Source organism: Heptranchias perlo, chromosome 9 (genome assembly GCF_035084215.1).
Source record: "Heptranchias perlo isolate sHepPer1 chromosome 9, sHepPer1.hap1, whole genome shotgun sequence".
Taxonomy (NCBI): Eukaryota; Metazoa; Chordata; class Chondrichthyes; order Hexanchiformes; family Hexanchidae; genus Heptranchias; species Heptranchias perlo.
The window spans coordinates 84,705,961-84,721,302 of NC_090333.1; the positions used below are offsets into that span (position 1 = coordinate 84,705,961).

The following is a 15,342-nucleotide window of genomic DNA, read 5'->3' on the forward strand; positions in this document are numbered from 1 at the left end:
CCATTCGCAAAGACATCCATCGACTTTTATCCTTTGTTCCCTGTTACTGAGCCAATTTTGGATCCAATTCGCCACATTTCCCTGTATCCCATGGGCTTTTACCTTTCTGACCGGTCTGCCATGTGGGACTTTGTCAAATGCCTTACTAAAATCCATGTAGACAACATCCACTGCACTATCCTCATCAATCCTCCTGGTCACTTCCTCAAAGAATTCAATCAGATTTATATGGCATGACCTTCCCTGAACAAATCCATGCTGACTATCCCTGATTAAACCATGCCTTTCCAAGTGACAGTTTATACTATCTCTCAGTATTGAGATATGGTTGGGCCTCCTCCCGATATCTCCACCATCACAGAATCCAGTCTTCAGCCAATTCGATTCACTCCACGTGATATCAAGAAACGGCTGAGTGCACTGGATACAGCAAAGGCTATGGGCCCTGACAACATCCCGGTTGTAGTGCTGAAGACCTGTGCTCCAGAACTAGTCGTGCCTCTAGCCAAACTGTTCCAGTACAGCTACAACACCGGCATCTACCTGACAATGTGGAAAATTGCCCAGGTATGTCCCGTCCACAAAAAGCAGGACAAATCCAATCCGGTCAATTACTGCCCCATCAGTCTACTCTCAATCATCAGCAAAGTGATGGAAGGTGTCGACAGTGCTACCAAGCGGCACTTACTCACCAATAACCTACTCACCGATGCTCAGTTTGGGTTCCGCCAGGACCACTCGGCTCCAGACCTCATTACAGCCTTGGTCCAAACATGGACAAAAGAGCTGAATTCCAGAGGTGAAGTGAGAGTGACTGCCCTTGACATTAAGGCAGCATTTGTCCGAGTGTGGCACCCAGGAGCCCCAGTAAAACTGAAGTCAATGGGAATCGGGGGAAAACTCTCCAGTGGCTGAAATCATGCCTAGCAGAAAGGAAGATGGCAGTGGTTGTTGGAGGCCAATCATCTCAGCCCCAGGACATTGCTACAGGAGTTCCTCAGAGCAGTGTCCTAGGCCCAACCATCTTCAGCTGCTTCATCAATGACCTTCCCTCCATCATAAGGTTAGAAATGGGGATGTTAGCTGATGATTGCACAGTGTTCAGTTCCATTCGCAACCCCTCAGATAACGAAGCCGTCCGTGCCCGCAAGTAGCAAGACCTGGACAACATCCAGGCTTGGGCTGATAGGTGGCAAGTAACATTCGCACCAGACAAGTGCCAGGCAATGACCATCTCCAACAAGAGAGAGTCTAACCACCTCCCCTTGACATTCAATGGCATTACCATCGCCGAATCCTCCACCATCAACATCCTGGGGGTCACCATTGACCAGAAACTGAACGGGACCAGCCACATCAATACTGTGGCTACAAGAGCAGGTCAAAGGTTGGGTATTCTGCGGCGAGTGACTCACCTCCTGACTCCCTAAAGCCTTTCCACCATCTACAAGGCACAAGTCAGGAGCGTGATGGAATACTCTCCACTTGCCTGGATGAGTGCAGCTCCAACAACACTCAAGAAGCTCGACACCATCCAGGACAAAGCAGACCGCTTGATTGGCACCCCATCCACCACCCTAAACATTCACTCCCTTCACCACCGGCGCACAGTGGCTGCAGTGTGTACCATCCACAGGATGCATTGCAGCAACTCGCTAAGGCTTCTTTGACAGCACCTCCCAAACCCACGACCTCTACCACCTAGAAGGACAAGGGCAGCAGGCACATGGAAACAACACCACCTGCACGTTCCCCTCCAAGTCACACACCATCCCGACTTGGAAATATATCGCCGTTCCTTCATCGTCGCTGGGTCAAAATCCTGGAACTCCCTTCCAAACAGCACTGTGGGAGAACCTTCACCACACGGACTGCAGCGGTTCACCACCACCTTCTCAAGGGCAATAAATGCTGGCCTGGCCAGCTACGCCCACATCCCATGAACGAATACAAAACAATAACGCGGGCAAATGTGAGGTTATTCATTTTGGTAGGAAGAATAGAAAAACAGAATATTTTTTAAATGGTGAGAAACTATTAAATGTTGGAGTTCATTTGGATGTCCTCGTACAAGAATCACAAGAAGTTAGTATGCAGGTACAGCAAGCAATTAGGAAGGCAAATGGCATGTTGGCCTTTATTGCAAGGGGGTTGGAGTACAAGAGTAAGGAAGTCTTACTACAGTTGTACAGGGCTTTAGTGAGACCTCAGCTGGAGTACTGTGTACAGTTTTGGTCTCCTTATCTAAGGAAGGATAGACTTACCTTAGAGGCAGTGCAACAAAGGTTCACTAGATTAATTCCTGGGATGAGAGGGTTGTCCTATGAGGAGAGGTTGAGTAGAATGGGCCTATACTCTCTGGAGTTTAGAAGAATGAGAGGTGATCTCATTGAAACATATAAGGTTATGAGGGGGCTTGACAGGTTTCCCCTGGCTAGAGACTAGAACTAGGGGGCATAGTCTCATGATAAGGGGGCAGCCATTCAAGACTGAGATGAGGAGGAATTTCTTCATGCAGAGGGTTGTGAATCTTTAGAATTTTCTACCCCAGAGGGCTGTGGATGTTGAGTCATTGAATATATTCAAGGCTGAGATCGATAGATTTTTGGACTCTAGGGGAATCAAGGGATATGGGGATCGAGCAGGAAAGTGAAGTTGAGATCGAAGGTCAGCCATGATCTGATTGCACAGCGGAGCAGGCTCGAGGGGCCGTATGGCCTATTCCTGCTCCTATTTCTTATGTTCCAATATTTCCAATAATCCAGTGCTGCTCTGTGCTAGAATATTTCCAATAACTCTACAGTGCTGCCCTGTGCTAGAATATTTCCAATAACCCCACAGTGCTGCTCTGTGCTAGAATATTTCCAATAACCCCACAGTGCTGCTCTGTGTGAGAATATTTCCAATAACCCCACAGTGCTGCTCTGTGCTAGAATATTTCCAATAACTCTACAGTGCTGCTCTGTGTGAGAATATTTCCAATAACCCCACAGTGCTGCCCTGTGCTAGAATATTTCCAATAACTCTACAGTGCTGCTCTGTGTGAGAATATTTCCAATAACCCCACAGTGCTGCCCTGTGTTAGAATATTTCCAATAACCCCACAGTGCTGCTCTGTGTGAGAATATTTCCAATAACCCCACAGTGCTGCCCTGTGTTAGAATATTTCCAATAACCCCACAGTGCTGCTCTGTGTTAGAATATTTCCAATAACCCCACAGTGCTGCTCTGTGTTAGAATATTTCCAATAACCCCACAGTGCTGCCCTGTGTGAGAATATTTCCAATAACCCCACAGTGCTGCTCTGTGTTAGAATATTTCCAATAACCCCACGGTGCTGCTCTGTGTTAGAATATTTCCAATAACCCCACAGTGCTGCTCTGTGTTAGAATATTTCCAATAACCCCACAGTGCTGCCCTGTGTTAGAATATTTCCAATAACTCTACAGTGCTGCCCTGTGTTAGAATATTTCCAATAACCCCACAGTGCTGCTCTGTGTTAGAATATTTCCAATAACACCACAGTGCTGCTCTGTGTTAGAATATTTCCAATAACCCACAGTGCTGCCCTGTGTTAGAATATTTCCAATAACCCCACAGTGCTGCCCTGTGTTAGAATATTTCCAATAACCCCACAGTGCTGCTCTGTGTTAGAATATTTCCAATAACTCTACAGTGCTGCTCTGTGTGAGAATATTTCCAATAACCACACGGTGCTGCCCTGTGCTAGAATATTTCCAATAACCCCACAGTGCTGCTCTGTGTTAGAATATTTCCAATAACTCTACAGTGCTGCTCTGTGTGAGAATATTTCCAATAACCCCACAGTGCTGCTCTGTGTGAGAATATTTCCAATAACTATACAGTGCTGCTCTGTGTGAGAATATTTCCAATAACCCCACAGTGCTGCTCTGTGTGAGAATATTTCCAATAACCCCACAGTGCTGCTCTGTGTTAGAATATTTCCAATAACCCCACGGTGCTGCTCTGTGTTAGAATATTTCCAATAACCCCACAGTGCTGCTCTGTGTTAGAATATTTCCAATAACCCCACAGTGCTGCTCTGTGTGAGAATATTTCCAATAACTCTACAGTGTTCTCTTGTGCTGGAAACATGTAGAAGTTTCAAATGCTCCACAATCAATTTTGCAGCTATCTGTGATTTGGGGAGGGATCATAGGGAAGCAGTTGGGTGTATCTGTTCCCACTGATTTTCATTAAAGAGGTGGAAAATGCTCAATTAGTTACACATGCTTACAGTGTATGCAATAAAGTAAGGAATGATGTCCTAGAATGGCTTCAGGGGACATGGAAAGATGTTCAGGGAACAGAATTTTGACAGTCTGAGTGGACGCCAGTCCAGTCGAATGCTGTTCTTCATGTTGCGGTGTGGCAAATCCCACTGGCAATAATGCACAGGGACCGTTGTACTCCAATCGACTGGTGGAAACAATTGCCTGAAGGAGGGTAAGTGCTGGAGATAGTCCATTGTCTGCATTCTATCATGGGATTGGTTCATATTGGAAAGGGTTTCAGGCACAGTCTCACAGCCAGCAGAATAAAAGTATACGCCCATGTGCTCACAGGACGATGCTTGTCCCATTGGTCGTGCCATAGAGATTTCTTATTCTGGGATAGAGGTCGAGCTGCCGATCCCTGCCACAACCCATTAACAGACATCATTAACTTAGGACAGCAGCAAAGATTACTGGTAAGCCCAAAGATTGGGAAAACTTTAAAAACCAGCAAAGGATGACTAAAAGAATAATAAAGAGGGAGAAAATAAATTATGAGAGTAAACTAGCAAGAAATATAAAAACTGACAGTAAAAGCTTCTACAAGCATATAAAAAGGAAGAGGGTAGCTAAAATAAACATTGGTCCCTCAGAGGATGAGACTGGGGAAATAATAATGGAAAACAAGGAAATGGCAGAGGAATTGAACAGATATTTTGTATCTGTCTTCACAGTAGAAATGTAAGGAATCTTACAACACCAGGTTATAGTCCAACAAATTTATTTTAAAATCACAAGCTTTCAGAGATTATCTCCTTCGTCAGATGAATGAACCTGGTGTTGTAAGATTCCTTACATTTGTCCACCCCAGTCCATCACCGGCATCTCCACTTCACAGTAGAAGACACTAATAACACACCAATAATAGTAGAAAATCAAGGGGCAAAGGGGAGGGAGGAACTAAAAACAATCACTATCACTAGAGAAAAAGTACTAGGTAAACTAATGGGTCTAAAGGCTGACAAGTCCCCTGGACCTGATGGCTTGCATCCGAGGGTCTTAAAGGAAGTGGCTACAGAGATAGTGGATGCATTGGTTGTAATCTTCCAGAATTCACTAGATTCTGGAAAGGTCCCAGCGGATTGGAAAACTGCAAACTTAACACCCCTATTCAAGAAGGGAGTGAGACAGGAAGCAGGTAACTATAGACCAGTTAGCCTAACATCTGTCATTGGGAAAATGCTAGAATCCATTATTAAGGAAGTAGTAGCAGGACATTTGGAGACTCATAATGCAATCAAGGAGAATCAACATGGTTTTATGAAGGGGAAATCGTGTCTGACAAATTTATTAGAGTTCTTTGAGGAAGTAACAGGCAGGGTGGATGAAGGGGAACCAATGGATGCAGTATATTTGGATTTCCAAAAGGCATTCGATAAGGTGCCACATAAAAGATTACAGCACAAGATAAGAGCTCATGATGTTGGGGGTAATATACTGGCATGGATAGAGGATTGGCTAACTAACAGAAAACAAAGAGTCGGGATAAAAGGGTCATTTTCAAAATGGCAATCTGTAACGAGTGGGGTGCCACAGGGATCAGTGCTGGGGCCTCAACTATTTACAATATATATCAATGACTTGGATGAAGGAACAGAGTGTCTTGTGGCCAAATTTGCTGATGATACAAAGATAGGTGGAAAAGCAAGTTGTGATGAGGACACAAAGTGTCTGTTAAGGGATATTGACAGGTTAAGTGAATGGGCAAAAATTTGGCAGATGGAATATAATGTGGGAAAATGTGAAGTCATCCACTTTGGGAGGAAAAATAAAAAAAGCCAAATAATATTTTAATGGAGAAATATTACAAAATGCTGCAGTACAGAGGGATCTGGGTGTCCTCATACATGAAACACAAAAAGTCAACATACAGGTGCAGCAGGTAATCCGGAAGGCAAACGGAATATTGGCCTTTATTTCTAGGGGGATGGAGTATAAAAGCAGGGAAGTCTTGCTACAACTGTACAGGGTGCTGGTGAGACCACACCTGGAGTACTGCGTACAGTTCTGGTGCCCTTATTTAAGGAAGGACATACTTGCTTTGGAGGCAGTTCAGAGAAGGTTCACTAAGTTGATTCCGGGTATGGAAGGGTTGTCTTATGAGGAAAGATTGAACAGGTTGGGTCTATACTCATTGGAGTTTAGAAGAATGAGAGGAGATCTTATTGAAACATACAAGATTCTGAGGGGCCTCGATAGGGTAGATGCTGAGAGGATGTTACCCCTCATGGGGGAATCTAAAACTAGGGGGCATAGTCTCAGAATAAGGGGTCGCCCGTTTAAGACGGAAATGTGGAGGAATTTCTTCTCCCAGAGGGTCGTGAATCTTTGGAATTCTTTACCCCAAAAAGCTGTGGAGGCTGAGTCATTGAATACATTCAAGGCTGAGTTAGACAAATTTTTGATCAGCAAGGGAGTCAAAGGATATGGGGAAAAGGCGGGAAAGTGGAGTTGAGGTAAAAATCAGATCAGCCATGATCTCCTTAAATGGTGGAGCAGGCTTCAAGGGCCGAATGGCCTACTCCTGCTCCTATCTCTTATGGTCTTATGCTACGAGGTACAAGAGGAAACAAGGATTGATTTGATCAAATCTGGGGAGGCGCTGTGAACATTTCAGTCCTTTATGTGTGAAGCTAGAAAGTCAACAAGGGTTGGGGGAAGGAAAACCTGAAATTATAAAGCACTTTGGAGTGGGGAGAAGAGAGAGAGCTTGGGCCCTTGTGGTCAAAAGCGAACAATGCTTTTAGGATTGGTTCCGTTTCCCTGCTGGGTGGGGGGGTTATTAAATGTCCCAGCTCATCACATTAATACCACAATTTGAATTTATATAGCACCTTTATCATAATAAAACGCGGTTCACGGAGGGGTAAGAAATGGACATCAAGCGTAAATGGTGGGAGGGGGGGCTAGGACATGTGACCCAAGGCACAATCAAATAGGTAGGTTCTGAGGTTCTGACAAAGAGCTCAAAGGTGGGGAGAAAGGAGCTGAGACAGGAGGTGGAGATTTAGGAAGATTATGTTCCCTTGTTCTTGATTCCTCCACCAGCGGAAATAGTTCCTCTCTACCTACCCTTTCAAATCCTTTAATCATTTTAAACACTTCGATTAGATCACCCCTCAATGTTCTAAACCCAAGGCAATACAAGTCAAGGCAGCCGGTCCTCAGAATTTAACACTTTAAGCCCCGGTATCATTCTGCACCCCCTCCGAGGCCAATATATCCTTCATGAGGCACGGTGTTCAGAACTGGAAGTATTACTCTGTACAACTGAAGCATAATTTCCACCTCTTTGTATTCTAGGAAGGACAGAATAATTGCAAGCGGGTCGGCTGATGGTGAAATAAGAGGGACAGTTGTGCAGGAGGCCAGACTGAGAGGAAAAAAGGGCCCTAAACGGTCAATAAGGCTGGAGGAGGTCACAGGGATAGGGTGGGTTGAGACCACGGAGGGGTCTGCAGATGGGGAAAAGGAATTCGAAATCGATGCGTTCGGGGATAGGGAGCCCAAGTAAGTCGGCAAATATTTGAGTGATGGGCTCGCGAGAGAGCGCGGGATAGGATGTAGGCACCTTAGAGTTTATGGAAGGTGCAGCATGGAGGACTGGTGAGGAGGGCATTGGAGAAGTCAAGTCTGGAGGTGACTGAAGTGTGAGGGAGGGTTCCGGCTGTGATGGGAGGGAGGGTAGGGCGGGGCGGACACACAGCCGAAGTGAGGAACACTGTATTTCGATCACACGCTTCTTGCTGCTTAGAAAAAAATCAATAAAATGTCATGTTAAAAAAATGACAAATTCTGTGCCCCAAAAATAAGGGCAAGAACTTGTGGTGAAGCTATAATTAAAACCATCATGGCTTAGTTCCACTTTCAGACGCTGCTACCTTCCCCCTAAAAACATATTGCTCCCACGCTCTCTTTTACGAAGTGCCGCAGCTGCTTCCTGTCCCTTGTACCCAAGACAGCGGCTCACAGCTGGCATCTCAACGCCATCGGCAGCATTCGGCCACATTCATCCTTACTTCTAGATTGGGGAATGTTGATGTACAAAGGGAGCTGGGTGTCCTTGTACACCAGTCACTGAAAGCAAACATTCAGGTGCAGCAAGCAGTTAGGAAGGCGAATGGTATGTTGGCCTTCATTGCAAGAGGATTTGAGTACAGGAGCAAGGATGTCTTACTGCAGTTATACAGGGCCTTGGTGAGACCACACCTGGAGTATTGTGTGCAGGTTTGGTCTCCTTACCTAAGAAAGGATATACTTGCCATTGAGGGAGTGCAGCAAAGGTTCACCAGACTGATTCCTGGGATGGCAGGACTGTCGTATGAGGAGTGTTTGGGTCGACTCGGCTTGTATTCACTCAAGTTTAGAAGAATGAGAGGGGATCACATTGAAACATATAAAATTCTGACAGGGCTAGACAGACTGGATGCAGGGAGGATGTTTCCCCTGGCTGGGGGGGGTCCAGAACGAGGGGTCACAGTCTCAGGATACGGGGTAGAACATTTAGGACTGAGATGAGGAGAAATTTCTTCACTCAGGGTGGTGAACCTGTGGAATTCTCTACCACAGAAGGCTGTGGAGGCCAAGTCACTAAATATATTTAAGAAGGAGCTAGATTTCTGGACACAAAAGGCACCAAGGGGTATGGGGAGAGAGCGGGAATATGGTATTGAGATAGAGGATCAGCCATGATCATATTGAATGGCGGAGCAGGCTCGAAGGGCCGAATGGCCTACTCCTGCTCCTATTTTTTAATGTTTCTATGTTACACTCTCCGTGTCCTTCACCTGTTGTGCTGCTCTCCACTCTGGGGCTCCCACTCAATAGCAAGCTCCATTTCTATCTTTTTGTGAACTTTTGTGCTCATCAAGATGAGGGATGTGAGTGTACAGGAACAGAACACAGTCCAATACAGGCACCCAGTGTAATCATCAAACACTCCCAGGGCAGGTACAGCACGGGTTAGATACAGAGTAAAGCTCCCTCGACACTGTCCCATCAAACACTCCCAGGACAGGTACAGCACGGGTTAGATACAGAGTAAAGCTCCCTCTATATTGTCCCATCAAACACTCCCAGGGCAGTTTCAGCACGGGTTAGATACAGAGTAAAGCTCCCTCTACACTGTCCCATCAAGCACTCCCGGGGCAGGTACAGCACGGGTTAGATACAGAGTAAAGCTCCCTCTATACTGTCCCATCAAGCACTCCCGGGGCAGGTACAGCACGGGTTAGATACAGAGTAAAGCTCCCTCTATACTGTCCCATCAAACACTCCCAGGACAGGTACAGCACGGGTTAGATACAGAGTAAAGCTCCCTCCACACTATCCCATCAAACACTCGCAGGGTAGGTACAGCACAGGTTCGATACAGAGTAAAGCTCTCTCTGCACTGTCCCATCAAACACTCCCAGGGTAGGTACAGCACAGGTTAGATACAGATCTTTCTTTCTTTATGGAGGGTGGAAGATGGGAGGCCGGCCAGGATAGCATTGGAATAGTCCAGTCTGGAGGTAACAAAGGCATGGATGAGGATTTCAGCAGCAGATGAACTGAGGCAGGTTCGGAGACGGATGATGAATTGGAGGTGGAAGTAGGCGGTCTTGGTGATGGAGTGGATATGGAGCAGGAAGCTCATCTCAGGGTCAAATAGGACGCCAAGGTTGCGAACGGTCTGGTTCAGTCTCAGAGGCCAAGGAGAGCGATGGAGTCGTTGGCTAGGACCGAAGACAATGGCTTCAATCTTCTCAATATTTAATTGGAGGAAATTTCTGCTCATCCAATACTGAATGCCGAACAAGCAGTGTGACAAATGAGAAACAGTGGAAGCATCAAGGGAGGTGGTGGTGAGGTAGAGCTGGGTGTCGTCACCTTACACATGGAAGGTGACGTTGTGTTTTTGGATGATGTCACTGAGGGGCAGCATATAGATGATAAATAGGAGGGGGCCAAGGATAGATCCTTGGAGGACTGCAGAGGTAACGGTGTGGGAGTGGGAATGGGAAGCGGAAGAGAAGCTATTGCAGGTGATTCTCTGGCTATGACTGGGTAGATAGGAATGGAACCAGGCAAGAGCGAGCACAGTCTGTTTCTCCCCACTCCACCTCCCCACTTCCAGGGTGCACAGCCACTAATCCTGGTATAATAAGCCACCAGCCCCCCTGCCCTGCAGCTAGAGAGTGCTCCGAGCCAGGTATATGCAAGCCCCTCATTGAGGTACACAGGCACTCTCCCCTGGAGCGCACAGCTTTACATTCCGATAAGCACAGCCCCATTGGTACATAGCCACCACATCCAGTTATACACTGCCTCCTTCCCCTGGTTGCACGGTCCCTTTCCTCAGGTGTACAAACTCCTCATCTCTTACGTATTCAAAGCCCCCACTTCCAGGTGCAAGGTGCTCGCCCCCCTCAGGTACACAGAGGCCCCCACCCATAGGTACATCGCCAACCAGGCGAGGGCAGTTCCAAGTCATCTGGACAACGGAGGAGAAGCGTTGGAGGAGGATTATGTGGTCAACCGTATCAAAGGCTACAGTCAGGTCGAGAAGGATGAGAAGGAATCACACGATTGCAGTCAAATATAGTTCCCTCGACACTGTCTCATCAAACACTCCCAGGGCAGGTACAGCACGGGTTAGATACAGGGTAAAGCTCCCTCTACACTGTCCCATCAAACACTCCCAGGGCAGGTACAGCACGGGTTAGATACAGAGTAAAGCTCCCTCTACACTGTCCCATCAAACACTCCCAGGGCAGGTACAGCACGGGTTAGATACAGAGTAAAGCTCCCTCTACACTGTCCCATCAAACACTCCCAGGGCAGGTACAGCACGGGTTAGATACAGAGTAAAGCTCCCTCTACACTGTCTCATCAAACACTCCCAGGGCAGGTACAGCACGGGTTAGATACAGAGTAAAGCTCCCTCTACACTGTCCCATCAAACACTCCCAGGGCAGGTACAGCACGGGTTAGATACAGAGTAAAGCTCCATCTACACTGTCCCATCAAACACTCCCAGGGCAGGTACAGCACGGGTTAGATACAGAGTAAAGCTCCCTCTACACTGTCCCATCAAACACTCCCAGGACAGGTACAGCACAGGTTAGATACAGAGTAAAGCTCCCTCTACACTGTCCCATCAAACACTCCCAGGGCAGGTACAGCACAGGTTAGATACAGAGTAAAGCTCCCTCTACACTCTCCCATCAAACACTCCCAGGGCAGGTACAGGGTTAGATACAGAGTAAAGCTCCCTCTACACTGTCCCATCAAACACTCCCAGGACAGGTACAGCACAGGTTAGATACAGAGTAAAGCTCCCTCTACACTCTCCCATCAAACACTCCCAGGGCAGGTACAGGGTTAGATACAGAGTAAAGCTCCCTCTACACTGTCCCATCAAACACTCCCAGGACAGGTACAGCACGGGTTAGATACAGAGTAAAGCTCCCTCTACACTGTCCCATCAAACACTCCCAGGGCAGGTACAGGGTTAGATACAGAGTAAAGCTCCCTCTACACTGTCCCATCAAACACTCCCAGGGCAGGTCCAGCACGGGTTAGATACAGAGTAAAGCTCCCTCTACACTGTCCCATCAAACACTCCCAGGACAGGTACAGCACGGGTTAGATACAGAGTAAAGCTCCCTCTACACTGTCCCATCAAACACTCCCAGGACAGGTACAGCACGGGTTAGATACAGAGTAAAGCTCCCTCTACACTGTCCCATCAAACACTCCCAGGGCAGGTACAGCATGGGTTAGATACAGAGTAAAGCTCCCTCTACACTGTCCCATCAAACACTCCCAGGGCAGGTACAGCACGGGTTAGATACAGAGTAAAGCTCCCTCTACACTGTCCCATCAAACATTCCCAGGGCAGGTACAGCACGGGTTAGATACAGAGTAAAGCTCCCTCTACACTGTCCCGTCAAACACTCCCAGGGCAGGTACAGGGTTAGATACAGAGTAAAGCTCCCTCTACACTGTCCCATCAAACACTCCCAGGGCAGGTACAGCACGGGTTAGATACAGAGTAAAGCTCCCTCTACACTGTCCCATCAAACACTCCCAGGGCAGGTACAGGGTTAGATACAGAGTAAAGCTCCCTCTACACTGTCCCATCAAACACTCCCAGGGCAGGTACAGCACGGGTTAGATACAGAGTAAAGCTCCCTCAACACTGTCCCATCAAACACTCCCAGGGCAGGTACAGCACGGGTTAGATACAGAGTAAAGCTCCCTCTACACTGTCCGGTCAAACACTCCCAGGGCAGGTACAGGGTTAGATACAGAGTAAAGCTCCCTCTACACTGTCCCATCAAACACTCCCAGGGCAGGTACAGCACGGGTTGGATACAGAGTAAAGCTCCCTCTACACTGTCCCATCAAACACTCCCAGGGCAGGTACAGGGTTAGATACAGAGTAAAGCTCCCTCTACACTGTCCCATCAAACACTCCCAGGGCAGGTACAGGGTTAGATACAGAGTAAAGCTCCCTCTACACTGTCCCATCAAACACTCCTAGGGCAGGTACAGCACAGGTTAGATACAGAGTAAAGCTCCCTCTACACTGTCCCATCAAACACTCCCAGGGCAGGTACAGGGTTAGATACAGAGTAAAGCTCCCTCTACACTGTCCCATCAAACACTCCCAGGGCAGGTACAGGGTTAGATACAGAGTAAAGCTCCCTCTACACTGTCCCATCAAACACTCCCAGGACAGGTACAGCACGGGTTAGATACAGAGTAAAGCTCCCTCTACACTGTCCCATCAAACACTCCCAGGACAGGTACAGCACGGGTTAGATACAGAGTAAAGCTCCCTCTACACTGTCCCATCAAACACTCCCAGGGCAGGTACAGCATGGGTTAGATACAGAGTAAAGCTCCCTCTACACTGTCCCATCAAACACTCCCAGGGCAGGTACAGCACGGGTTAGATACAGAGTAAAGCTCCCTCTTCACTGTCCCATCAAACACTCCCAGGGCAGGTACAGGGTTAGATACAGAGTAAAGCTCCCTCTACACTGTCCCATCAAACACTCCCAGGGCAGGTACAGCACGGGTTAGATACAGAGTAAAGCTCCCTCAACACTGTCCCATCAAACACTCCCAGGGCAGGTACAGCACGGGTTAGATACAGAGTAAAGCTCCCTCTACACTGTCCGGTCAAACACTCCCAGGGCAGGTACAGGGTTAGATACAGAGTAAAGCTCCCTCTACACTGTCCCATCAAACACTCCCAGGGCAGGTACAGCACGGGTTGGATACAGAGTAAAGCTCCCTCTACACTGTCCCATCAAACACTCCCAGGGCAGGTACAGGGTTAGATACAGAGTAAAGCTCCCTCTACACTGTCCCATCAAACACTCCCAGGGCAGGTACAGCACGGGTTAGATACAGAGTAAAGCTCCCTCTACACTGTCCCATCAAACACTCCCAGGACAGGTACAGCACGGGTTAGATACAGAGTAAAGCTCCCTCTACACTGTCCCATCAAACACTCCCAGGGCAGGTACAGCATGGGTTAGATACAGAGTAAAGCTCCCTCTACACTGTCCCATCAAACACTCCCAGGGCAGGTACAGCACGGGTTAGATACAGAGTAAAGCTCCCTCTACACTGTCCCATCAAACACTCCCAGGGCAGGTACAGGGTTAGATACAGAGTAAAGCTCCCTCTACACTGTCCCATCAAACACTCCCAGGGCAGGTACAGCACGGGTTAGATACAGAGTAAAGCTCCCTCAACACTGTCCCATCAAACACTCCCAGGGCAGGTACAGCACGGGTTAGATACAGAGTAAAGCTCCCTCTACACTGTCCGGTCAAACACTCCCAGGGCAGGTACAGGGTTAGATACAGAGTAAAGCTCCCTCTACACTGTCCCATCAAACACTCCCAGGGCAGGTACAGCACGGGTTAGATACAGAGTAAAGCTCCCTCTACACTGTCCCATCAAACACTCCCAGGGCAGGTCCAGCACGGGTTAGATACAGAGTAAAGCTCCCTCTACACTGTCCCATCAAACACTCCCAGGGCAGGTACAGGGTTAGATACAGAGTAAAGCTCCCTCTACACTGTCCCATCAAACACTCCCAGGGCAGGTACAGGGTTAGATACAGAGTAAAGCTCCCTCTACACTGTCCCATCAAACACTCCCAGGCAGGTACAGCACGGGTTAGATACAGAGTAAAGCTCCCTCTGATTGAGGGGAGATTTGAACCCGAGCACCTCAGGTGAAGGAAGGATTGAAATCTCTCTCTCCTCCGATACAGCCGCCCTGAGACGGGCTGTGGTACAAACACCAATGGGGAGACTGAACACCGTCCGGCCCGGGGAGCTCCCACAGCCCAGGGCCCGGCTCGGCTCGGCCCGGACAGCTGGCGCCCCGGCCGGCAGGGGCCACGTTGCCTGGTTACCGGGCGCTCTGTCGGCGGCTCGGCCTTCACCTGAGTCCCCCTCCACCCTCCGCCTGATCACCGCGCTCCGGCCGGGCCTGGAGCCGGGAGCCGGGCCCCGGAGTCCGGGTCTGTCCTGGAGCCGGGCCACGGAGTCCGGGTCGGTCCGGGAGCCGGGCCACGGAGTCCGGGTCGGTCCTGGAGCCGGGCCCCGGAGTCTGGTTTCGGCCGTGCCTGGAGCCGGGTCCCCGCCGCTCGGCTGCTCCGTCTCCCCGCGGCCCCGGTTTCACCACCCGGTCCCGGCCGCTCCGCTCTCTCTGCCGCCGCCCCCGGTCACTGCCGCAGCGCCACCTGGGAACCGTCAGCCGCTGACCCGGACACAGAAACACAGACCCCCCCCCCCGGGAAACACAGACCCCCCCCCCCCGGGAAACACAGACCCCCCCCCCCCCGGGAAACACAGACCCCCCCCCCCCGGGAAACACAGACCCCCCCCCCGGGAAACACAGACCCCCCCCCCCCGGGAAACACAGACCCCCCCCCGGGAAACACAGACCCCCCCCCGGGAAACAAAGACCCCCCCCCCCCCGGGAAACACAGACCCCCCCCCCCGGAAACACAGACCCCCCCCCCCCGGGAAAC

At 49.1% G+C, this 15,342-nt stretch overlaps 1 protein-coding gene across 1 annotated transcript in view; it reads right to left on the reverse strand.

Moving 5' to 3' along the window:
* LOC137324934 (roquin-1-like) overlaps positions 1-15,048 on the reverse strand; it is a 204,113-nt gene extending 189,065 nt beyond the window's left edge. Inside the window, exon 1 of the mRNA XM_067989624.1 lies at positions 14,994-15,048. The gene's annotated coding sequence lies outside the window, so the exon portion shown is untranslated. The remainder of the gene's footprint in view (positions 1-14,993) is intronic.
* Positions 15,049-15,342: the final 294 nt, after the last annotated feature.